Source organism: Giraffa tippelskirchi, chromosome 4 (genome assembly GCF_054371585.1).
Source record: "Giraffa tippelskirchi isolate mGirTip1 chromosome 4, T2T-mGirTip1v1.2.pri, whole genome shotgun sequence".
NCBI lineage: Eukaryota > Metazoa > Chordata > Mammalia > Artiodactyla > Giraffidae > Giraffa > Giraffa tippelskirchi.
In genome coordinates this window covers 8,951,670-8,975,362 of record NC_137278.1, presented here as the reverse complement: position 1 = coordinate 8,975,362, position 23,693 = coordinate 8,951,670, and the positions used below count along the sequence as shown (strand labels likewise).

Sequence of the window (23,693 nt, the reverse complement as noted above, 5' to 3'; positions counted from 1 at the left end):
AGGGCAGGTGGCTTGTCTGTTTTCATCACTCTTCCCCCTGGCCCCGCCCCTACAGTGCCTAACACAGGAGTTCAGTGAGTATTTGTACAGCGAATGAAAAGACACATCCACCAACAGTTGCCGTGCTGTGGAGAGTGCTAGGAAGAGGGGCAAGCAGGGCCAGAGGAGCCCAGGGCAAGCGACTGCCTGAGGGTGTGGGTGTGCACAGGAGACCACGAATTACATTTATTACTAACGTCCCTAACATCCACTTCCTGAGTGCCTGTTGTGTACCTCGTCCTGCACTCAATGTTTTGCAAGGGTTTTCTGCTTCATTGAATTCTCACAATGTCTTTTTTGGTAGATACCATTGTTATTTCCATTTTACAGATGAGGAAACCGAGACTCGGCAAAGCTAAGTGACTTGCTTAAGCTCACACAGCTGGAAGGTAGCAGAACCAGGACTCAACCCCAGCCTTATGTACTCAAACCTTCAACTCTTAAAGACTACGTAGAAATTTTCTTAATCTGGTTTCTAGTAGTAAAGTGCTAGCATCACAACTTTCTGATTTCACTATAGTTTACACTAAAATAACAATGACAACCCAGAATCTGAAGGTTTTGTCTTCCCCAGACCCCTTTGGGGGCTTCTCTGGTGGGCAGCCTGGACAGCAGGAGGTTGCAAAACAGATCCTGTGCTCCCCAGGGCCACAATGAGCTGTTTTCCACTTGACTGAGAAAGCCCTGGCTTGGTTCCAAAGGCCAGTCCAGGCCTTTCGGGCCAGGCAGAGAAAGGTGTTAGGAGCCTCTGGTTTGGGTTGGACTGTGAGGTTAGGGCTGCAGTGACGTTGGTGGAAACAGGGCTGAGTTTGTGAGTGTTTGCCTAGTTTCCAAGCTCTTTAGCTGCTCCAGTGCCTGGGCCACACCCGACCCACAACAATGGGGAGGAGCCGCCCTCCCAGCCTAGGCAGCTCACCTGCCTCTCTCTGCTCTGTGATGCTGATTGCGGATGCCAGCGAGGGCTCCCCTTGGCCAAAAAACTGTCAGGGTCCCAGGAGACAACTTGGCTCCAGGCTCAAGACCTGGCGGGGTGGCAGTGTTTACCGTTGAGTTCTGTCCCCTCCTAAGTGTGAGCTTGCACGGCTTCCCTGGGCAAAGCTCTGTGCCCTTGGACTTAAGATCCTGAAGGCAGAGCCTCTTCTATGAGATGGAGTGATCCAACCCCTCTCCCACATTAGGTGAGGGCAATGGAAGTGCTTCCAAAACTAGAGGTGAAGATGTCATGATAGCCATATGAGAGCTCCAGCTGAGCCGAACGACAGTCTGTGTCATGTGCCAACACACACGCACAGGCTGTGTGTCCAGCACGTGCCCATCTCCTTGGATCCTACCATTCCCCACCCCCACCCCCCTACCCCAGGAGATCCCACGACCAGCTGTCTCATTTCACAGAGGAGGGCCTTGTTCCATGTAGCAGAGCTGGGCCTGCCCAAGAGGTCTGTCTGGCCTCACCTCCCAGCCCAGTGGTTAGACTGGTCCTGATTGTCATGGGGTCCCTAGCCTCTCACACAATGCTGGGCACAGAGCGGAGAGGCTCCAGACGAGCAGACACAGTCAGAGACTGTGCAGTCTTTAAAGAACGTTTCTTGCAGTTGTTCAAGTAAAAAGAGAACCAAACTTGATGGTTAACACTCGTTCAGTTTTTAGGTTCACAAGGCCCCTCACGTAACATATGATCTCGTGGAATCACCACAACATTTGGAGCTGGTTAGTAATATTCTGCCCATTTTGAGGGTGAGAAAATTGAAGCCCAAGAGGGTGTCAGGTAGCTTGCTCCCTGTTGCATTGCTGCTGGTGGGAACAGTTGTAAAACCACACAACTTTGGGTCTTACTGTCACATTTCCATGAGGCCTTGGCTTGGCAGGAGTGACACAGAGCCAGTCGGGTTACAAGAAGGATGGGAAGGAACCAGGGCACTGTCCCAGGGAATCCAGCAAGATTGTTTCCCCCCAGGTTTATAAAGGGGGGCCCAGCACCCCAAGTGACTTGCCGGGAGCACATGGCAGACAAGAGCCAGTGCTGACTCTGTCAAGAGCTGGGGTCAGCCTGACACCAAGGGCTGTGTGCCCCCTCTGCCTTAGAGTAATTGACTTTCCTTCAAGGTTCCAGCCCCCTTCCTTAGTTTTTTGCAAGTTTGGCAGGTCTTAATGGGCAGTAATGAGTTTGCTTACTTTTGCTCTCTTGGTATTTATTCAACTAATTGCATCCCAAGAGAAGGAACTCCCCCCAACCCCAACCCCCAGCATTCCAGCCATCTTAGGCCTGGAGAAGAACTCGACTCCAATCAAAGAGATGCTCCTCAGTTTCTTCTTATGACCAACAGAGGAAAGCAAATCCAACTGTTTTCCTTGGCTTCAAAAGGAAAATAAAAGCGATTCTTGAAATTGCTTTTCCACATTGTATTGTGAGGAGTTTCCATTATGCATGGGTTTCCCTCCCCACAAGCGGTGCTGGTGTGACTGAGCCACGTGATGGGCTCTGTGCGCCGAGAGGCCACCTCCCCAAGGGCTTGGGTCCTACCCGGCCTCCGGTGGGCAGCTCTGAGCGTCCCTGCTTGACCTGCTGTGGTGGGGCCACACACCGTGTGTCCACGTCCCCCTCAGCACTGCAGCCCGGGTGAGGGGCCACTCTGTGGGAAGAACTGTGTTCATAAGACAGAGCTGTGGGTCGTACCCTGCGGCAGAAGCTACTTTCCTGGGGTCATTTTGTGAGTTCTCACTGTAAAGGGTAGAAATAAGAAAATTTCAAAAATAATAGCGACAGCCAATTATCACTGTGACCCAAACACTTTATAAGCATTGTCTCACTTCATCCTCCCAACAGGCCTGGGAGGGAAGCTGTTATTTTGGGGTGTCCATGCATGGTGACCCCGGTTGTGTGCTATGCAACTCTAGGGAGCACAGCTCACATTCATAGTCTTTGTAGTTTTGTATATTTAAATCACAGCAGTGTTCTAATTCTCACAAAGATGCTTTTAAGACTAATGGCAGAGCTGACAGTTGTTCCCGTTGCAGGCAAGGAAGCTATTAAAATTCAAAGTCCATGAGTCATTTTGTCCTAAGTCATCAGCTTAGCCAAGTAGCAGTCGGTAACAGAATCCCAACATACATCTGTGTTGAATGTATAAAAGTGACAGGGAAACTCAAGAGATTATTCCCTGACAGCCATGCCCCCTCTAAGGCAAGCAGAACAGGAGAGCTCTTGGGACCCCCAGGACTGCTGACCCTGAATTGAATCAGCTCTCAGGATGGCGTTTCATCATTAGTCCCTGTTGCGGTCCTGCCTGGGGGCTCACAGAGTCTGTCTCTCTCTCCCCAGCCTGCCCTGCCCCATCACTCTATGATCACAGATGGAAGCCAGGTAGGAGTCCAGGCCAGAGGCCCTGCAGGAGGCCTGGGCAGGGGGCCTCTGCCAAGGCAGCAAGGGCATCTGGAACTGCCCCCTGGCCCAGTGCCCAGCTGGCCCCTGACAGGAAGCCGGGAACTTGAGCTGTGCTTGAGTGAGCTTGGTGGACCCGAGCATGAATCATGATGTTAAACCAGCATCAGGACAGAAAACAAAACAAAACAAAAAATCAAAACTTCAAAGCTGGTTATGAGATACATGATGTGTCAGTCAGGTAGTACCAAACCAATTGGTAATCTGGGATGACAGAGGGATCTAGATAAAGGAATATTCCAGAATTTACTGCCCTAGAGGGCCCAGCTGACCACATGACCAATAGGATAGATAATAACAGCTGTCATTTATTTGTTATAGACTTTCGGTGTGCTCAGCCATGCTCTACCTCATTGACAACCTTATGAATAGGGGACTGGGCATGCTGGTTTGCCCCCCTTGAGGCCTGTTGTCTTATTAATTATTAATAGCACCCCATTTTATTCTCAAAAGTGTCCTCATTGGGTAATAAACTATTTGGTCCCTTACCTAGGAGACAGGCATTATTATCTGCATTTGTAGTAGAGGAAACCCAGGTCCAGAAACGTTAGGTCACTTGCCTAAGGTCCCTTGAAGGAAACATTGGGACTGGGAAGTCCATGTCAACTGCAAGATCTGTGCCTTCACTTCGATCAAGAGCACCTCTCCAACCCGTGTGAATTAATAGGTGCCTGTCTGTTTGCTTAATGGCTGGGATGCAGAGTCCCTCTTAGTCATTCTTGACTGACAAGGTAGAAATGGCTTTCAGGTCAGCACAAGGGTGAGTCTTGTTGGATGGTAGAAACAGCTGCTTGATCATCCAAGTGGTGAGACCCCAAAATGGACATCTAGAATGCGCAGCGGTGTCCTCACCTTAGAAACCCTGGGGAAGGAACTGTGCATCGCTTGTCCTGGTGATTCACCACCAGCCTGGAGGCCAGGGAGGGAATAACCACATCTCCAACTGCCATCCCCTCCTGGCCCGGGAGCCTGTGAATCATCCCCGCCAGAAGGCAGTGTGGGCACCCAGGGGGTCTGGAGCTGATTGCCAGACCCTGCCAGTCCAGCTCTCATAAGACCTTCGAATGAGCTGTCTGTCCAGCCAGCCATCCAGGCCTCCATCCATTTAGCCTTCCCAGCCAACCAGCCATCATGTTTGCTACAGTCAGGGTCCAGCCCTGTCCTGGGTGCTGGGAACATGGGCTCAAGCCAGAGAAGCAGGAAGTGTAGGACTGTACAGATGTGCTGGGAAGAGCGGCAGTGGAGGGTCGAACCTGCCTGATGCGCCTGCCCCTGGTGCGTTGCTGGCTCTGGGTCAGGGCTGAGCTCATGGAGGAGGTGGGTTGTGGTCATCCTGTGAGGTCATCCGGTTAGGAGAGGATGTGGTTCGGCGGCGGGCATCGAGTTGCCTTTGCCAGGGGGCAAGGATGCTGCTGTTCCTTTTCCGAAGTACATTATTTTGGAGCCATCTTGAAAGGTCCCAAAGCCTGCACACTGATCCCTCGGGTGCCAAGAGCCCTGGCCAGCAGAGCAGAGGCGGAGAGCCTGCAGAAGCCATTTCGGAGCCCAGCTCCCGAGTTGGCTGCTGCATTTCCGGCCGTGCCTCGTGTGCTGTGGAGCCTCGGATCTGGGGAGAGCCCCTGACGGCAAGGAGCAGCCAGAGACCGGGTTGACAGCGGTGTCTTGGGGCAGCTTCCCGGGAAATCCAAACCTTGCCTGGGGCTGCTCTTCCAGGCCAGGCTGAGTGGCTGGCCCCACAGCCACCTCGGCCCTGTTGAAGAGCTCATCCCCAGCACAGGGACGATGAGCACCTTGTCCCTCCGTCCCCAATGCCAGCAACTCTGTAAGGCAGGGGCCATGATTATCCCCATTTCACAGATGAGGAAACAGAGGTAAGGATGGAGCCTTGCCCAGACCTCAGAGCTCCCAAGTAGAGGGGCTGGGCTTGGATCAGATGTGTCGACTCCAGAGCCAGCTTCCTTACCCACAGGGGCCTTCCTGGCCTGCCTGCTGCTCCAGGCCTCTCTTTGTAAGCCTCACTGCCGGCCCCCGTCAGTGTCCTGCTGGAAGACAGAGCCTGTGTGGTCCTGCCTCCTTGCCCTGCACGTGCTGTTCTTTCTGCCTCTGCACCTTCCCCATGTCCTGCGTTCCTTGCTCAGTTGACCTTCTTGGTGAAGCCGGCCATTCTCAGGGAGGGGGTCCCCCTCTCTCCTCCAGCTCCCAGGAGCAGCCCTGGCTGCCTCCATCACAGCACCCGAAACCCAGCTTGTCCTCATCTGGTTCTCTATCCAGACTATGGGCTTCTTAAAAGTGGGATTAGGGTGGTTTCCCCCTCTGAATACCCAGTAGCCAGGAGGGCACCTGGGTTACTAAACAGGAAATTCAAGGCATTCTCTCAATGAGCAAACTTCCTAAGCATTTCCCTGGTGCCAGCCACTATGGTGGGGACCAGATAGAGCAGGAACAAGGGAGGTGCCTGCCCTCAAGGGGCCACAGGAGTAGGTGTGACAGAGAGCAGGTGCTGGTAACACTGGGTAGGTATCAGGGCCCCCACGGGGCGGCTCATGGGGCTGGGAGCACAGCAGGGTGGAGCAGTGTGGCACCTGGAGGCAAAAGGCTCATTTGTCTGGGTCTGCGGCTCCCTCCTTCCTTCCCTCCCTCGTTCATTCATTCAGATCCCTTCCCTGCCTATCCCTGAGTGGGCCCTGGAGGTGAGCGGTGACTGAGAGATTCCACTGTCCGCTCGCAGAGGCTGGAGTGGGACCATCTCTGGCAGGACTTGGCTTGTTCCTGGAGCCGGGCGGGTCCTCAGGCATCTCTCAGAGACAAGAACCAAGTTCCTTCTGGGCTTTCCTGAGGTGGTCTTGGGCGTGCCTTTCCGGGGGAGGTTGGGGGTCTCTGGGGCTGCTGGCCTCTTAAAAGGGTGGTTTCTCCAAAGCGTTGACCAGACACAATAGCTTGATTGTGAGAGGCCTGGCTCCCCCCACCCAGCACGTTAACATGTCTGTGATCAGAGTGTGTGCTGACAGTTGATGTGTACGTGTAACAGGACATTGTAGCGTTTTACCGCCCCCCCCAAGGCTGTTATTAAGGCAGTCATATGGCTTGGAGTTGTGTGGGAATGTGGTTTTTGTCACAGAAACTACCCTCAGAACGAGGTTCTGCTGTGACCCTTCTACCGCCGCAAACTGCTTGCTGCCAGGGTCTGAATGACCCCTCTATTTGGGGTGTTTTATATAAATTCACAAAAAAAGAAATGCTATTCAATGAATTGATTCATTCTTGAGATTCCCGCAGTGTGTTTGTCCAGGCTGGCAGTGGTCTGGGGCGGAGTGGGCCCAGATCTGGGTTAGAATCCTTGCTTTTTTGGCTTGCTGGTGGAGAGACCGTGGCAGAGGCGCTGCACCCTCTGACCCTCAGTTTCCTCTTCTGTAAAATGGGACAGTACCACTCATCTCACAGGTCTCTCTTAGCGCCACATGCCTCCTCCCTACGAGTCTCCCACTGCTGTGAATTAGATTCACCTTCTGTCTCTTCCCACTGGGCTGTGGGCTCAGGCAAGCAGAACCCCTCCTCCCCCATCTGACTGCTGTCAATCGAGATGGGTTCGGGTGAAGTGGGCTGTGACTCAGAGAGAGGCCAGAAGCTGAATGTGTTGCCTTGGGTGGGGCTGCTGCTCTGTTTGTTCTGCTGGAGCTGCCAGTTGTAGCTCCTGGGTCTCTTCTCGGGAATTGCTCAAGTGTGGCCAGTGCAGGCTGTGAAGACCCGAGCTCGGGTTCTGCACCCCTTGGAGTCTCCAAGCAGGGACTCGGGAAACAGCCCCTGGATGACTGGTGGCCCAAGGCTCTGCCCCCCTGAGCTGGTGCAGTTCCATGGGGCTGCCGTGAAGGGTGGGGGGATGAGGGGCAGCCACACAGATCACCAGGTGTACAGGGTTCAGAGCTAGGACAGCCTGGCTTGGAATCTGGCCCCACCTCTCATTAACTGTGCTACTGTAAGCACGCTATGTAGCCATGATGAGGCTCAGTTGTAAGAGGGGTGGTGATGAGGCGTGTACTGTCTCAGAGGTAGACTTCTAGGACAAACAGATGACGCACCCGAATCGGGTGAGCACATGGCTTTCAGATGGAGTGGTACAGCGTCTCTAGGACACCAGCCAAACCAAAAGGCTGTGAGACGCTTTGAACAGGCCAGTGAAGTGAGATGGGGAAAGGCATGGTCTGCGGAGCCACACTGACCAGGGTTCAAGTCCCACAGAATCACCAGCTGTATGACCTTGGTGCTCAGGTTGCTTACCGTCTCTGAGCCTTTGTTTTGTCATCTGTCAAATGGGATGCTAAAACTGAAACCCACCTCCTGAGGTTGTAGTGAGGATGAAATGAGATATGTGTGTGCCTTACTTAGCCCAGTGGTACTTAGTAAATCACTGTGGGATAAAGGAGTGGAGGAAGAGATGGCTTAGTTGCTCTTCCCAGTAGGTGGTAGCAATAACCCCTCCTGGGCCATGTGCTTCACACATTTTTGCATGCTTTTACTGAATAATGAATAAGCTCACTCGTCTTAGGCCCGTGAGGTCAGTCAGAGCCTCTGCTTGGCCCAAGCTGTCCAGGTGGCGCTAGTGATAAAGAACCTGCCTGCCAATGCAGGAGACATAAGAGACACAGGTTCAATCCCTGGGTTGGGAAGATCCCCTGGAGGAGGGCATAGCAACCCACTCCGGTATTCTTGCCTGGAGAATTCCATGGACAGAGGAGCCTGGCAGGCTATAGTCTAAAGGGTCGTAAAGAGTCGGACACGATGGAAGTGACTTAGCACACACACACGCCCAGAGAGCAGAGTGAGCCGCTGTGGATCCAGGCTTGAGCCAGGAAACCTGCAGCTGCCACAGCCCCAGAGGCTGTGTGCTGGAGAAGTGTCTGTTCAATGCCAGCTTTTCTAAATGCTTCCAAGAGTGCAGGGACCACTAAGACCTCTGAGGCCACAAAAGGGAAGCCACTGTCCTGGGCTAAGATGCACCACTGTTGGCTGGTATGAAATCCACCAGAGTTCGCCATCTTGTGGGCAGATTTGGTGATTGGGGTGGAGACTGGGGGAGGGGTTGCTGCCTCCCCCTTGCAACCCCAGGACAGGCCTGGCATCGGTCCTACTGCTGTGGACCCTGGGGCAGTGTGGCGGTAGCTCACTTGCCTTGCTGGCTGGTTCAGGTGAAAGGACCAGCGGGCAGCGGAGCAGTGCCCTCCGAGGGGTAGGATGCTCTTCCTGTAGGGGTGGTATCAGAAGCACCCGAGGTCCTTTTGTTGGTACGTCTGCACTCCTCCTTCCTGTGGACTTCTAGGACCTGGACATGCGGTCGTCGCCCCAGACATGAAGCCCCCCTCCACAAGCCCCTGGGAGGCCCCCCAGTGTGGGTGGAGGTAATGGTCATAGCCTTGGCTGGGCCTTTCGGAATTTCCTGACAACCCCAGCAGGATGTATCCGGAGTCCAGGTCTCTGCTCTTCCCTCTGTGATTCTGATGGTTATGGCTCGTCATACTCAGAGACTAATGTTTTCTGAGGCTTTGCCACACACCAGGCACTGTGCTAAGGCCTTCCAGGTCATGCTCCCCTGTGCTCCTCCTGGAGAGTAACGGTGCTGGCTCAGACACTGGTGCCGACACTAACCGTGTGGCCTTGGGCACAATACTTAGCCTCTGTGCCTGAGTCTCCTCACCTGGGAAACAGTGATGACTAACAAGTACCTGTGTTACAGGGTAGTTGTGGGGGACTCTACCAGTTGGTGAGTGCCATATAAGTGCCCTGAGAGAAGGGCACTACTGTTATCCCATTTTACAGATAAGGAAACTGAGGCTTAGAGAGGCTAATGAGCGGCAAGCGTCACTTGGCCCATAGGTAGAAGAGCTAGGGTCTGAGCCTAGCTTGTGAGCCCTACCTCCCTCTGTCTCAATTTAGAAAAATACATGTGGGGAGCATTTGGCCAGCTTCGGAAGTGGCATTCTCAACTTTCCGCAGAGCCCCGGTGAAAGGAGATCCTTCTCTAAGTAACCGAACTGGCCTCTGGGAGCTCTCCTAATCCACAGCAGAGGCAATAGCTGACCCGTGACACACATATCACAGAGGAGAAGGGAGGGATCAGCGAAGAATTTCTGTTTGGAAATGTTATCTAACGAGTGCTTTCAAGGGACTCGGAATGCGGAGCCTGCGCTGTCCCGCTGCCTAGTGCCGGGAAAGCCTCATCCTCCCGGGTCCCGGCCAGCCCATGGACAGCCCACTGGAGACCCGGGGCCCTGTCCCGTCCCGTCCCCTGCGAGGAGGGTCCAGTTGTCCTGAGATGCGCCAGGGCAGTCGCAGCCGCAGGCGACTCTGTCCCTCCGGGCTCTGGATCCCTCAGCTCCTCTCCTCCCGGGCCGGGGAGCAGAGTTTGCTCAGCCCCGGGGGACCTTTCTGAACAAGGGCTCCTGGCGCCTGCAGGACAGCGTTTGCTTTTGCTGTTGCCGCAGCCGAGTCACCAGCCAGGGTGCACGGGAACCCGAAACAGAAAAACAACTTCCCGAGTCCTCGGGCTCGCCCGGCCGTCCGCGACTCCTGGGCCCACTGGCCCGTCAAGGGCACTGCTCCACACAAGCTCACAGCCGCGCACACACCTCGGACCCGGCAGGCCGAGCCCTGCTGGGAACCGCCTGCCTTCACCCCAAAGGCTCTTTGTCTGAAGGAGAGTGAGGCTTACTGATGAAGCCCTCACAAGCCCAGCATGACCTCACACACCCCCCACCCCCGAAAGCCCCCCCCCCGCCCAGGTGTCCACAGGTCCTGTCCCGGCAGCTGCCGTGTTGGGCTCCCAAGTGAAGGCAGGAGGGCACAGCTGCGAACACCCCTCTCCCCAGCCGGAGAGGGTCAAGGTTCTTGAACCCAGAGACCCGGGGCCAGCTGCTGCCTCTCACCCCCCATCCCTCGGGGTGCCACAGAGCCCACCCCTTACCTCGTCCCTCCTGCCTGGCTCCGGGGCCGCTCCTCACATGCTTCACCTCGGCCGTCAGCCGGGCAGCCTGGCCATGGCCTCCAGGAGGGGTCCCCAAATTGCAGACCGGATCCGGCCGCCGAGTAGCCTTGCCTCACTGGCCTCTGCTTGCTCCACTGCGGGGCTCCAGCCGGGGGATGGGGCTGGCTGGGGGTCCTACCGTGCGACTCACACCCTGCCTTCTCTCTCGGGGGCTGGCTGCTGCCCCAGTGCCATGCTCTGCAGGTCCAGGGCTCAGGCAGCACCCCTCAGGGCTCAGGGTCCATTCTCGGCTATGGGCAGCAGCCTCATTTGAACTCCCAACTCCTTTGTGGAGCCTTTACATGCTGCCGGAGGAAACTGTGAGCACAGCCTGACCCTGGTTGGCTGCAGGCACTTCTCTCCACCCACCAGTGCAAGAGGATCCCCCAGGCCCCAGAAAGGCTCCGGGCCTCCCCTCAGCCCCAGACAGAGGCGGGCCGCCCGGTGATGTCACACTAGCTCCGGCCCCAGCTGGCCCGGCCCCTCCCGCCCCAGCCTGCTTTGGCGGCCTCGCCGGGCCCCCTCCTTCCTTGGCATGAGCAGCCTGGCCAGCTATGCTCCCTGGCCCAGCTGCTCCCAAAAGCCCAGGCAGCCCCGGGTGCGCTCTGCCGAGGCAGAGAGCGTCCCCTCTGACTCAGGTAATGGATTTAGATCTGCCCCAGCTGTGCAGGCACCCGGGAGTCAGGTCCTCCCCTGGGTCCCTCCCAGTCCCCTGCTCTGCCCCGCAGAGCCCCGGGTGTGTGGAGGGGCAGTGTAGGCAGGGCAGTCCTGCACAGACGGCCTCTCCCCATCAGCCGCCGTCCTTGGAGCCTTCCCTCACCTCTGAACCCTGGGGGAGGAGCCCCAGGCTGTCTTCACAGAAGTCAGCAGGATCCACGCTGTGAAGTTAGAGAGAGGCAGTGGCTCAGGACAGGCTGGGGGTGGGGAGGCACCAGAGAGACACTCCCGTCTCTTCCCACGTGAGTGGCCTTGATTAAGTCACTTCGTCTCTCTGGACATCCCTCTCGTGCATCAGTAAATGAGCTGAGACGAGTAATCTACCTCCAAGGGCAGCAGAGACAAGCTTGTGAATGTTGGTAGGGTCAGAGCAGGAGAGGAGACAGCCCTGGACCCCACAAAGTGAGCAATGCTACAGACTCATGGACGTGAGCAGGCCTGCTGGGGGGCACCAAGGCGAGTCCTGCGAAGGGGCGTCCGGGGGCTGGTCTGCCCTCTGCCTGGACAACGTTGGTGGTAACTCTTCTTTCCTTTTTTAAAAAAATTGAGTGATGGTGGTGGTGGTGGTGACGATATTTGGGTACCAGTTAGGAGAGAAACTTTAATGGGGTTCTCCACACCCTGAAGCACAGGGTGTCATGTTCCTGGTCCGGGGCAAATGGGTCCTCCGGGGGCCTCGCCTCCCTGGGATTGCCACTCTGGTCTTTGCAGAAAGCAGACTTTCCTTCTTGCCTCAATTTCTCCCGTCCTGCTCAGACCTTCTCCCTTTTCCATCTCTCAGTTCCATCCCTTTTTAGAAAGTGAGATTTTGCCAGAAGACCCCAGCATCTTACAGGCTACCGCATTAGCCAGACAGCTGGATGGCATAGAAACCCTCCAGACGGGGACTTTGGGGATGAAGGTGCCACTCACTCTGTGGATGTTCTGAAGGGCCTGGAGGGTCCTGGTGGAACCATGGCAGTGGGGCCAAGGCATGCTGGGGCCTCGAGGTCAGCTGAGAAGCACATGGGATGCGCCTGAATTCTCCTGAGTGGCACCCTTGACAGCCGGTGTGCAGGCATGTTCCCTTCTCTCCCTCCCTCTTTCTCCTCCTCCTCTCTCTCTCTTTGACTGTCTTCTCCAGGAAGTTTTTTTTTTTTTTTTTCAAAATCTGCTCTGGCTTCTCTGGTGGCTCAGATGGTAAAGAATCTGCCTGCAATGCAGGAGACCCGAGTTCAAGCCCTGGGTTGGGGAGATCCCCTGGAGAAGGGAAAGGCTACCCACTCCAGTATTCTTGCCTGGAGAATTCCATGGACGGAGGAGCCTGGTGGGCTACAGTCCATGGGGTTGCAAAGAGTTGGACATTACTGAGCGACTGATACTTTCACTGAGCCAACACCAGAAAGGCAAAATTCCTGTCCTCACAGAGATCACAGGCAGGAGGGGAGGCAGACAGACTGAGGCACACAGAAGCACTGGGCACACGGAGTATCTGAGCAGGAGGCCTGAATAAGCAGTCAGGGCACGAAGCACAAAGTGGTGCTGAAACCTGAAGGGTGAGTCAGCAGGTGGTGAGGTTGGAAGGAGGACGGGCTGTCGGTTGGAGAGAATAGTGCCACAGGTTCAAAGATGGCCCTGACAATATCTCCCCTCTGCAATGAGACCCTGACACTCCTCCTATTGAGAAGCAGAGTCTCTGCTCCCTCCCCTCAAATCTGGGTGTTTCTTACTTACTTGCAGAAGCAGTGGGAGTGGCACCACCTGACTGCCAAGGCTGGGTGAAAAAAGGCAGTCTGCCTTGTTTGCTGGCACACTCTGTGTTGGAGCCGTGGGCCAGGCTGGACCCAGAGAAGTCCAACTACCCAGAAGCTGCCACGTGAAGACTGCGTGTGTCGTAGGTCCCAGATGGTAGCCAGCACCAACCCCCAGACACGGGAGAAAGAGGCCCCTCCCCTTTGAGTCATTCCCCAGCTAGAGAGTCTTCCTGCCGAGACCCCAGGCCTCAGAAAGCAGAGAGAAGCCATCCTGGTGTTCCACACCTGAGTTCCTGACCCACAGAACCCACGGGGGAAGGAAATGGTTATTTTAGGCTGCAGAATTTTGGTGGTGATTTGTTACACTGCAGTAGCAACAGGAGCAGACCCTGAGGCGAGAGCAACTGTGAGGGACTGAGAGAGGTGCAGTTTGGAGGAGAGAAGGGGAACGTGGCGGAGGACAAGGTCTTGTCAGAGGGAGACTTCTTCCCGAGGACAGTCAGGAGCCACTGAAAGGTTCTGAGCAGGGCAGGGTTCCTCCGGCCTGCTGTTATTTTTAAGGCCACGCTGACATTGAGCACAGACTGGACTGACAGGCCCTGCAGATGAGGCCCCAGAGCCGCTGGGCTGGGCGATGGTCGATGGTCGAGATACTCTGGTGAGAGAGGTGACTGGGAGGCCGCGGGACCCCTGGGGCAGGGGAATTCCTAGGTTTTCCCGACTCCGGGAATAGGTGTAGCCCAAGTCCCTTGGTTGCTAAACAGATCTGCTTTCCCAGATCCAAGTTGCTAGGGCCCCATGCAGTGGGAGAGGAGCACCAGGGTGGCCGCGCCCCGTCTTTCTTGGCTCAGCTCCTGCCCTCTTGGTGGCACCCCCCCGCCCTGGTAGTCAGGCACGGTGCTGGCAAGCTCGAGCTGAGGAGTCAGATCCTGGTTCCCCCACCAGCAGCTCTGAGCCTCACATATTACCTCAAGTGGAAAATGAAGGTGATGTAAGAATGGACTTCAAAGGGCTGTTGCGAAAATGAGATAAGGTGTGACTTGTTAAGTGTAAGACACACTAGCTAGGACATGGTAGGTGCTCAGTAAGTGTTGGCTCCGGTCGTTTTAGCTGTCTGGGAGCCCTCTGAGCTCTGGGGCATGAGTGGCATGGGCCGTGTGGAGCTCTCCTCTCATCCAGCCCAGTACAGAGGTGTGAATAAGCGAATGGCTGATGGGGGAGGGTAAACTGTGCTCAGATCCCAGCTCTGTCGCTAACCTGGGCAACCTTCTGATTCTCTCTGACTTTGTTTCCTCCCGTTCAAAACGGCAGTGATGATAGTGACTCCCAGGGCTTTAGTGTGAGGATTAAGATAACGTATCTGAAGCGCTTAGCACGATGCCTGGCCCTCAGCCTTCAGCATCACTCAGGGAATGGCTGCTGCCGCTGCTTCCCCCTCCCATCTCTTACCCAGAACATCCTCATCAAGCTGCTACCTTGATGGCTCCCCCATCTCAGAATCCTCCTGAGCTCTCAGTGAGCGCCATCCCTGCATTCCCACCTGTGTGCTGGACCAGTGTCATGTGACTGACGCATTTGAGGACAAGGGAATCTTTCTTTCTCTTTTTTATACTTTTTATCAGAATGAAAACAGAACACCAGGAATCTTAATTGTGTCCCACAATTTGTATAAATGATTTCATGTTTTTCCTATCTTGTCACATTCCTGACAGTTAACAATTTTTTTTTTTCCTGTTGGGAATGTTGGGATAGTCTGCTGAGATAACTGTGTATGTGGGGTGGGGGTGGGATGGGAGTGCACAAATGATGTGGGTGCTTATATAAACAGGGGTGCTTGGGAGGGGGCTTTGCTGTATCTTGCAGCCTCAGAGTCTTACGTTTCAGCAGGATTTCAGGCTTCCTGTATCCCAAATTGATTTTATCCTTTCAGCAAGCACTTTTGAAATGCCTTTCCATTGTCTTCTGGCTCACACTGTTTCTAATGAGCACTCAGCTCTCTTCCTGTGTAGTTGTTCCTGTGTACATGGAAACGGGAGTCTTTTCTCCTCTAACTTCTTTTAAGGTTTCTCTTTATCTTTGATTTTCAGCAATATGATGATGATGTGATTTTTTTTTTTTTGTATTTTTTCTATATGGGATTCACTGAGATTAATAGATCTATGGGTTGGTACTTTTCGCTGAATTTGGGAATGTGTTATGGGGGGGGTTGGGGTCATTATTCTTTTAAATATTTCTTCTGTACAATTCTCTGTCCCCTCCCCTTCTGGAACTCCACTTACACACTTGAGTTGTTCCACAGGTCACTGAAGCTCCATTTATTTATCTTTTTCAAAAATCTCTATGCTTCAGTTTGGATCATTTCTGTTACCTGACTTCAAGTTTGCTGATCCATTATTCTGTAGTGTTTAATCTGCTGTTAATGTTATCCAGATAATGTTTTCCATCAGGTGCTGTATTCTTTTGGTTTTGGAATTGCCACTTGGTTTATTTTTATGGGTCCCATTTCTCTTGTGAGATTCTTTATTCACTCGTTCATTCTGTCCTTCATTTCCTGAAAATCCTGTACATATTTATAATATGTACACATTTTAAGGGGCTTCCCAGGTGGTAATAGTGGTAAAGAACCTGCCTACCAGGAGATGCAAGAGGGGCAGGAGACCTAAGAGACACGAGTTCGATCCCTGGGTCAGGAAGATCCCCTGAAGGAGGGCATGGCAACCCACTGCAGTATCCTTGCCTGGAGAATCCCATGGACAGGGGAGCCTGGTGGGCTACAGTCCTTAGGGCTGCAAACATGTCTGAAGCAGCTTAGCATGCGTGTGTGTCTATGGGATTATCCAGGCAGGAATACTGGAATGAGTTGCTGTGCCCTCCTCCAGGGGATCTTCCCAACCCAGAGACCAAACCTGCATCTCTGAGGTCTCCTGTATTGGCAGGTGAGTTTTTTTACTACTAGCACCACCTGGGAATCCCAGCACAAACATGCACATCTGCATGCGTGCGCACACACACACACACACACACATTTTCCCTATATACTAATTCCAACATCTGGGTCATCAGTGGGTCTAATTTTATTATTTCTCTTGATCATGGGTCGTATTTTCTTCCTTCTTCACATGCCTATAATTTTTAAATCATACTCTGGACATTTTGGATCCTACATTGCAAAGACTCAGCATCTTACTGTCTTTCTTTCCAGAATGATGTGTTTTGTTCTGACAGGCAGTTAAATTACAGGTGTATTACCTTGCTTTTGTGCAGGCTAGGTTTTTAGGTTTTGTTCAGCTAGGTTTATTTTGATCTTGCCCATAATCCTAGAGTATAACCCTTAATCCTGGGTTTAATAGTAAAGCATGGCCTTTCTAGGATTAAATTGGGAGCTGTAAGTGTTGGCTAAGCCCTTTTAATTTGGCAGTGCTTGAACTCCAGACTTCATCTTTCAGGCAGCTGCTGAACTTTCTGCCTCTCAGTTACTGCTTTCTTTTGGGCTCAAGAACTCTCTCTCTCCATGTGTACAATTTAGGAGTCAAGTAGGGATTCAAGGGAACCTGTAGGATAATTTTGGAGCTCCTCATTCTGTGGCTATCTCCTTTCTAGCATTTTCCCCTTCAGTTTCCACCTTCAGGGTCCAATGTCTTCCTCTTCCCAGCTGGTAACACTGCTGCGTTCTGTTTCATCATTCAATGTATCACCATGAATAGGGAAATACCCTAGTGTGCTTCGTGTCTTTCAAGGACCGTATCCTCTCCAGCTTCTATTGGTTGCTTCCTTGGGTTGCTCTCAAGTGCTTTCAAGCAGTTGTCTTTTGTATATTGTCCAGCTTTCATCATTGTTTCTGATGAGAGGGTTAATTCAATACAACCCACTCCTGCTTTTCAAGAACTGGACCTCTCCACATCCCAGTGGAATTTGCCTTCTCACCCAAACCTTCTGTACGCCTGCTTTTGTTGGCATCCTACCATATGCTAACCAGCTGATGGGTGTCCGTAATTCAGTTGTCTGCCCTCCCTGCTCTTGGTCAGAGTCTTTTGGGAAATATTAGCCCCAGTAATTTGTAGGTTGGTTCAACTCAGTGTACCCACCAGGACACTGGAAGATGAAAGAAATGTGTGTCCTCGAACACCTTGTTAGAGCACCTGTGAACACCAAAGATGATGTTCTTTTCATCGTAGGGGACTGGAATGCAAAAGTAGGAAGCCAAGAGATACCTGGAGTAACAGGCAAATTTGGCCTTGGAGTACAAAATGAAGCAGGGCAAAGGCCAACAGAGTTTTACCAAGAGAACGCACTGGTCACAGCAACACCCTATTCCAACAACACAAGAGACAACTCTGTACGTGGACATCACCAGATAGCCAATGCTGAAATCAGATTGATATATCCTTTGCAGCCAAAGATGAAGAAACCCTATGCTGTCAGCAAAAACAAGACTGGAAACTGACTGTGGCTCAGATCATGAACTCCTTATTGCAAAATTCAGACTTAAATTGAAGAAATTATGGAAAACCACTAGACCATTCAGTTCAGTTCAGTTCAATTGCCCAGTTGTGTCTGACTTTTTGCGACCCCATGGACTGCAGCATGCCAGGCTTCCCTGTCCATCACCAACTCCTGGAGCTTGTTCATACTCATGTCCATCATGTCGGTGATGCCATCCAACCATCTCATCCTCTTCTCTCGCCTTCAATCATCCCAGCATCGGAGTATTTTCAAATGAGTCAGTTCTTTGCATCAGGTGGCCAAAGTATTGGGAATCTCAACTTCAGCTTCAGTCCTTCCAATGAATATTCAGGACTGATTTCCCTTAGGATTGACTGGTTGGATCTCCTTGCAGTCCAAGGGACTCTCAAGAATCTTCTCCAACACCACAGTTCAAAAGCATCAATTCTTTGGCACTCAGCTTTCTTTATAGTCCAACTCTCACATCCATACATGACTACTGGAAAAACCATAGCTTTGACTAGATGGACCTTTATTGGTACCTTTACCAACAAAGACCATTCAGGTATGACCTAAATCAAATCTCTTATGATTATACAGTGGAAGTGACAAATAGATTCAAGGGATTAGATCTGATAGACGGAGTGCCTGAAGAACTATGGACGGAGGTTGGTACCATTGAACAGGAGGCTGTGATCAAGAGAATCCCCAAGAAAAAGAAATGCAAAAAGGCAAAATGATTGTCTGAGGAGGCCTTACAAATAGCTAAGAAAAGAAGGGAGGAGAAAAGGAAAGATATATACATCTGAATGCAGAGTTCCAAAGAGTAGCAAGGAGAGATAAGAAAGCCTTCATAAATGACCAATGCAAAGAAATAGATGAAAACAATAGAATGAGAAAGACCAGAGATCTCTTCAAGAAAATTAGAGGTACCAAGGGAACATTTCATGCAAAGATGGGCTCAATAAAGGACAGAAATGGTATGGACCTAACAGAAGCAGAAGATATTAAAAAGAGGTGGCAAGAATACACAAAATAACTTTACAAAAAAGATCTTCATGACCCAGATAACCACGATGGTGTGATCACTCACCTAGAGCCGGACGGACATCCTGGAATGCAAAGTCAAATGGGTCTTAGGAAGCATCACTGCAAACAAAGCTAGTGGAGGTGATGGAATTCCAGCTGAGCTATTTCAAGTCCTAAAAGATGATGCTGTGAAAGTGTTGCACTCAATATGCCAGCAAATTTGGAAAACTCAGCAGCGGCCACAGGACCAGAAAAGGTCAGTTTTCATTCCAATCCCAAAGAAAGGCAATGCCAAAGAAAGTTCAAACTACTGCACAGTTGCACTCATCTCACACGCTAGCAAAGTAATGCTCAAAATTCTCCAAGCTGGACTTTAACAGTACATGAACCAAGTAATTCCAGATGTACAAACTGGATTTAGAAAAGGCAAAAGGCACCAGAGATCAAATTGCCAACATCCATTGGATCATAGAAAAAGCAAGAGAATTCCAGAAAAACGTCTACTCCTGCTTCACTGACTATGCCAAAGCCTTTGACTGTGTGGATCACAACAAACTGTGGAAAATTCTTAAAGAGATGAGGATACCAGACCACCTTACCAGCCTCCTGTGAAACCTGTATGCAGGTCAAAAAGCAACAGTTTGAACTGGACATGGAACAACAGACTGGTTCCAAATTGGGAAAGGAGTACGTCAAGGCTGTATATTGTCACCCTGCTTATTTAACTTATATGCAGAGTACATCATGTGAACTGTCAGGCTGGATGACGCACAAGTTGGAATCAAGATTGCCAGGAGAAATATCAATAACCTCAGGTATGCTGATGATACCGCCCTTATGGCAGAAAGTGAAGAGGAGCTAAAGAGCCTCTTGATGAAAGTGAAAGAGAAGAGTGTAAAAGCTGGCTTAAAACTCAACATTCAAAAAACGAAGATCATGGCATCTGGTCCCGTCACAAATAGATGGGGAGACAATGGAAACAGTGACAGACTTTATTTTCTTGGGCTCCAAAATCACTGCAGATGGTGATGGCAGCCATGAAATTAAAAGACGCTTGCTCCTTGGAAGAAAAGCTGTGAGCAACCTAGACAGCATATTAAAAAGCAGGGACATTACTTTGCCAACAAAGGTCTGTCTAGTCAAAGCTATGGTTTTTCCAGTAGTCATGTATGGATGTGAGAGTTGGACCTTAAAGAAAACTGAGTGCCAAAAAACTGATGCTTTTGAACTGTGGTGTTGGAGAAGACTCTTGAGAGTCCCTTGGACTGCAAGGAGATCCAACCAGTCCATCCTAAAGGAGATCAGTCCTGAATATTCATTGGAAGGACTGATGCTGAAGCTGAAACTCCAATATTTTGGCCACCTGATGTGAAGAACTGACTCATTAGAAAAGGCCCTGATGCTGGGAAAGATCGAAGTCGGGAGGAGAAGGGGACGACAGAGGATGAGATGGCTGGATGGCATCACCGACACGATGGACATGAGTTTGAGCAAGCCCTGGAAGATGGTAATGGACAGAGAAACCTGGCGTGCTGCAGTCCATGGTGTTGCAAAGAATCAGACATGACAGAGCAACTGAACTGAACTGACTGTAGGTACCTGTGATGTGCTGGGTGTCAAGCTTAGTATTTTATAGCTATCTTTTTTTTCTTCTCCTGAAACTCTATATGGGAAGTATTACTATTTTGTTGTACTAATAAGAAGAGTGAGGCTTGGCAAAATGAGGTTCCTCACAGCAGACCACACTGCTAGGCAGAAATGGGGCCAAGATGAAGACTTACATCAGGAACACTACAGGAGGCAGGCACACTATGGTGTTGTCCTGGAAACAAATTGCCTTTCTTTGATTCTAACCTTTTAATGCTTTTTTCTTGTTTTTGAGATCTCTGAAATCAGGGGGAATCTTAAAGCTAATAGCATGTCAGGGTTTAATTGGCAGCACTATTTCTTTTTTGCTAGAACACGACCCATTTAATGGCTGATGACTTCTCAGATTCAAGGAAAGGTGGCAGTTTTTAGTGATCATGGCTGCAGTGAGGTTGACCCATGGGTGAGGGATTGAAAAGCAGGGCCCCTCGTCTCCTGGTCAGCTGGTCTTGGGAAGGCCTAGGGGAGTGTCTGAGCATCAGCAAGGCTATGAAACTGCCAGAAGCCTCCATGCATCTGATTTAATGAAACAGCTGCCTCTGAGCTAAGAGTGAGCCAGCTGGTCCCTTCCTCTCCTGGTGGTGTTGGGGTCGGGTCCTGTGACTCGCTGCCTCGTGCTTGGCAGGGGAGCCGTGTGTTTCCTGCTGAGAAGTTAGGGGGCTTCATTTACGGGAAGATTCTAAGGCAGTGCTCCTGTACTGCCCAGTGTCACAGAGGCTGTCCCGGCACACAGAAAGCCCTTTGAGGTCACTGTTTCTGTTAAGTGCTTGCCAGGCCAGTCTATGCAAATGTCAACACAGGGCAAATGCTCAGTTACAAAAGCAGTTTGAAGAGCCTATTTTCAGCTTACGTAAGTCCCATCTCATTCCCGACTTGCCAGCCCACCTGCCAGAGGACAGAGTCAGGGCAGCGCCTCTCCTCGGGCCTGGATGTCACCTGCCAGTCCTAAGGATGTCACCTGCCACATCCACTGCCTTGGCAACAGATGCTTATTAATCCCCATCTGAGCACCAACTGTGGGCTCCAGGTCAGTTTGCCCAGAGAAAATTTGCTGAGACTTTAGTTGATGGGTTTTCATTTTGTCTTTATAATGATATTTTAGAGAATATTCGTTTGGTTCATCGCTGCTCTCTCACCCTGTTGCTTGACATGGGGGCTCATCCCCAGGAGGGGAGACCGAGGAGCAGAGAGAGAAGTGATTTAATTTTAGCATTCGTTGGTTTTCTTTTGGAGCTTCATAACAGAACCTTCACAGAAAATTTCCAAAGCTGTTTAAAATCATCCCCATCTTACATAAAAAATTTAAAAACACTTGCCTCTGGAACATTGTGGTCTGTGTCAGCAGGACCTTTGTCCTATCAGGAAATGAGGGGCTGGGGGCAGGCTTCCAGTCCATGGGAGAGGACCCCAGCCCCCTTACAGACAGACATCTGCTGAAATTCTCGTCCTGAGGAGCTGCCGAGCTGTTGCTGACCTGGCTGATTAGTCCTGGGACCCAACAGGGCAGCAGAGCAGATAAATGAGGGCTTCTGGCAAGAGACGGGTGGAGTGAGCTTCCAGGCATGAAGTTAGGTGGGGCCTAAACAGAGATGCTGGTGCTGGTGGGGAGATGGGCTGGTGTCATCAGAGAGATCCGGGGGCTGGGCCTAGGGCTGCCTTGGTCTGGGCTCTGGCCTGAGCATCTCACTCAAGGCCTGGTGCATGGAAGCACATGATTGATATCCGTTGAATGACTGCAGGGGAACACTTGCCTTTTAAAGCTCATCCTGGGTTCCTGACTCAGGGTCTTAGGAGTGAGGGCAGCATGGACCCCCCATTTGGGAGTCTGTCTAGGAGGAAGGGGGTGGGCTTCCCAGATGGCTCAGTGTTAAAGAATCCGCCTGCTGATGCAGAAGCCTCAGGAGACAGGAGTTCGATCCCTACGTCGGGAAGATGTCCTGGAGGAGGAAACACAACCCACTCCAGTATTCTTGCCAGGTTAATCCCACGGACAGAGGAGCCTGGCAGGCTACAGTCTGTGGGGTTGCAAAGAATCAGACATGACTGAGAGACTGCACACGCTAGGAGGAAAGTGGGAGAGAAAGACAGCTGCCCTGACGTGGCAAGGCTGTGTCTAAACCATCAACAGGCTGCCCCAGGTCTGCCCCAAGCTGGCTCTGGGGGTCCTAAGTAACTCCCTCCACCACTGATCTGGCTCCCGGGTGCCCCGCCCCAGCCCTGCCCTCCCCACTTCCCTGCTCTGCCTGCCAGGCAGGTACAGGAAGGAAGGCAGGACCTGCGATGGGCCTTTCGGGGCCATCCTGCCAGGTGCAGGTGGGCAGCAGAGGGACATCCCCTTGCTCGAGTTCCTGGTCCAAGTGGATGATGGTGGTGTCCCCAGTCCTAACTCCTCTCTTCTGCAAGGCACGGCTTGTCCCCAAGCACTTCGGCGTTAGTTATTTCCCTTGAGACTAACAGCAGGCCTGGCTGCAGCGGGCAGCAGATATTCCATTTCATAGATGAAGGAGCAGAGACTGGGAAAACATTATGATCGCTATTACCGTCATCCATTATTGTTCACTACGTATCAGGCATCGTGCCGGTCTGTTCACTGGCCTCATCTCACTTGGTCCTCCTGGGGTCTCTGCAGGTGGTGCTCCAGGCAGGACCCAACTCCTCCCCCTACCCCACGCCCGGGCACTCTGTGAGCGCCTCCCCCACTAGAAATACTAAAAACCATCTTCTGTGACTGTGTTGGTGTAAGGACAAATATGTTAACATTATATATTGAAGCAATTTCTGACCTAAAGCTTCACTGTTTATTCTCATTTTGAAAGAAGTTAGAACATTTTGGGGGGCCCCTGATAGTGTCATGAACCCCCAGCCCTGTGCCTGCCTCACCCGATGGATAACTTGGCCCTGACTGAGGGGCCACACTGCCTCCTCCACAAATTCAGAATCCCAAATCACTAAAAAAAACAAACAAAAAACCCAGCAAGCCCTTTTTTTTTTCTTAAAGAAGTTTGGCACAAGTTCCATTTGGCAGTAAAAATCCATCTTGACTTGACATGAGGTTCTGTGTAGTATTTGGGCAGCATGTTTACAGCCCCCAGGGCCGCCACTCAGTGCTGACCACCGCCCCCACCCCCGCCTCCGTGGTCGTGTTCACCTGTAGATCTGCCCTCCTGAACAGCAAGTTCCTTGGGGATAGGACATCTCTGTGGATACAGACATTAACTATTTCTCTGTAGATCCATGATTCCCTCTTTCTCAGTGAACCCTAAAGTTATCAGAGCTAGAGTCCAAAGCGATGAGCCAGCGCTGGTGGTGGTGGTGGTGGGGGCGTGGTATCTCTGGATTATGGGAAAACATAGTGTTTTCCCATCTGCTCTAGCAGGTGTGAGGAGGACAGTTGCTCTCGGGTCCTGGGAGGAACACGTGGGGGCAACATCATGGCTACTCGTAATGGAGACGACAACACTCCGTGAGCACTGGCCCAGTGCCAGGCACTGTGCTAAGGGTTACTGTGAGTTACCTTGTTTGTATTCATAGCAGCTCCGGGCTGAAGGAAAAACAAGGTTTAGGCAGGTTCGGTGGCCTGCCCGAGCGCATACCAGGTGAAGTGATGGAGCAGAGATGCAGACCCAGGCAT

General features: G+C 51.9%; 2 protein-coding genes across 22 annotated transcripts in view; one reads left to right on the top strand and one right to left on the bottom strand.

Moving 5' to 3' along the window:
* The window catches only part of ANGPTL2 (angiopoietin like 2), a 35,793-nt gene extending 24,872 nt beyond the window's left edge, over positions 1-10,921 (bottom strand). The window contains exon 1 of the mRNA XM_081587246.1: positions 10,434-10,921. The gene's annotated coding sequence lies outside the window, so the exon portion shown is untranslated. The remainder of the gene's footprint in view (positions 1-10,433) is intronic.
* RALGPS1 (Ral GEF with PH domain and SH3 binding motif 1) overlaps positions 1-23,693 on the top strand; it is a 295,428-nt gene that overhangs the window by 184,655 nt on the left and 87,080 nt on the right. The window lies entirely within an intron of this gene.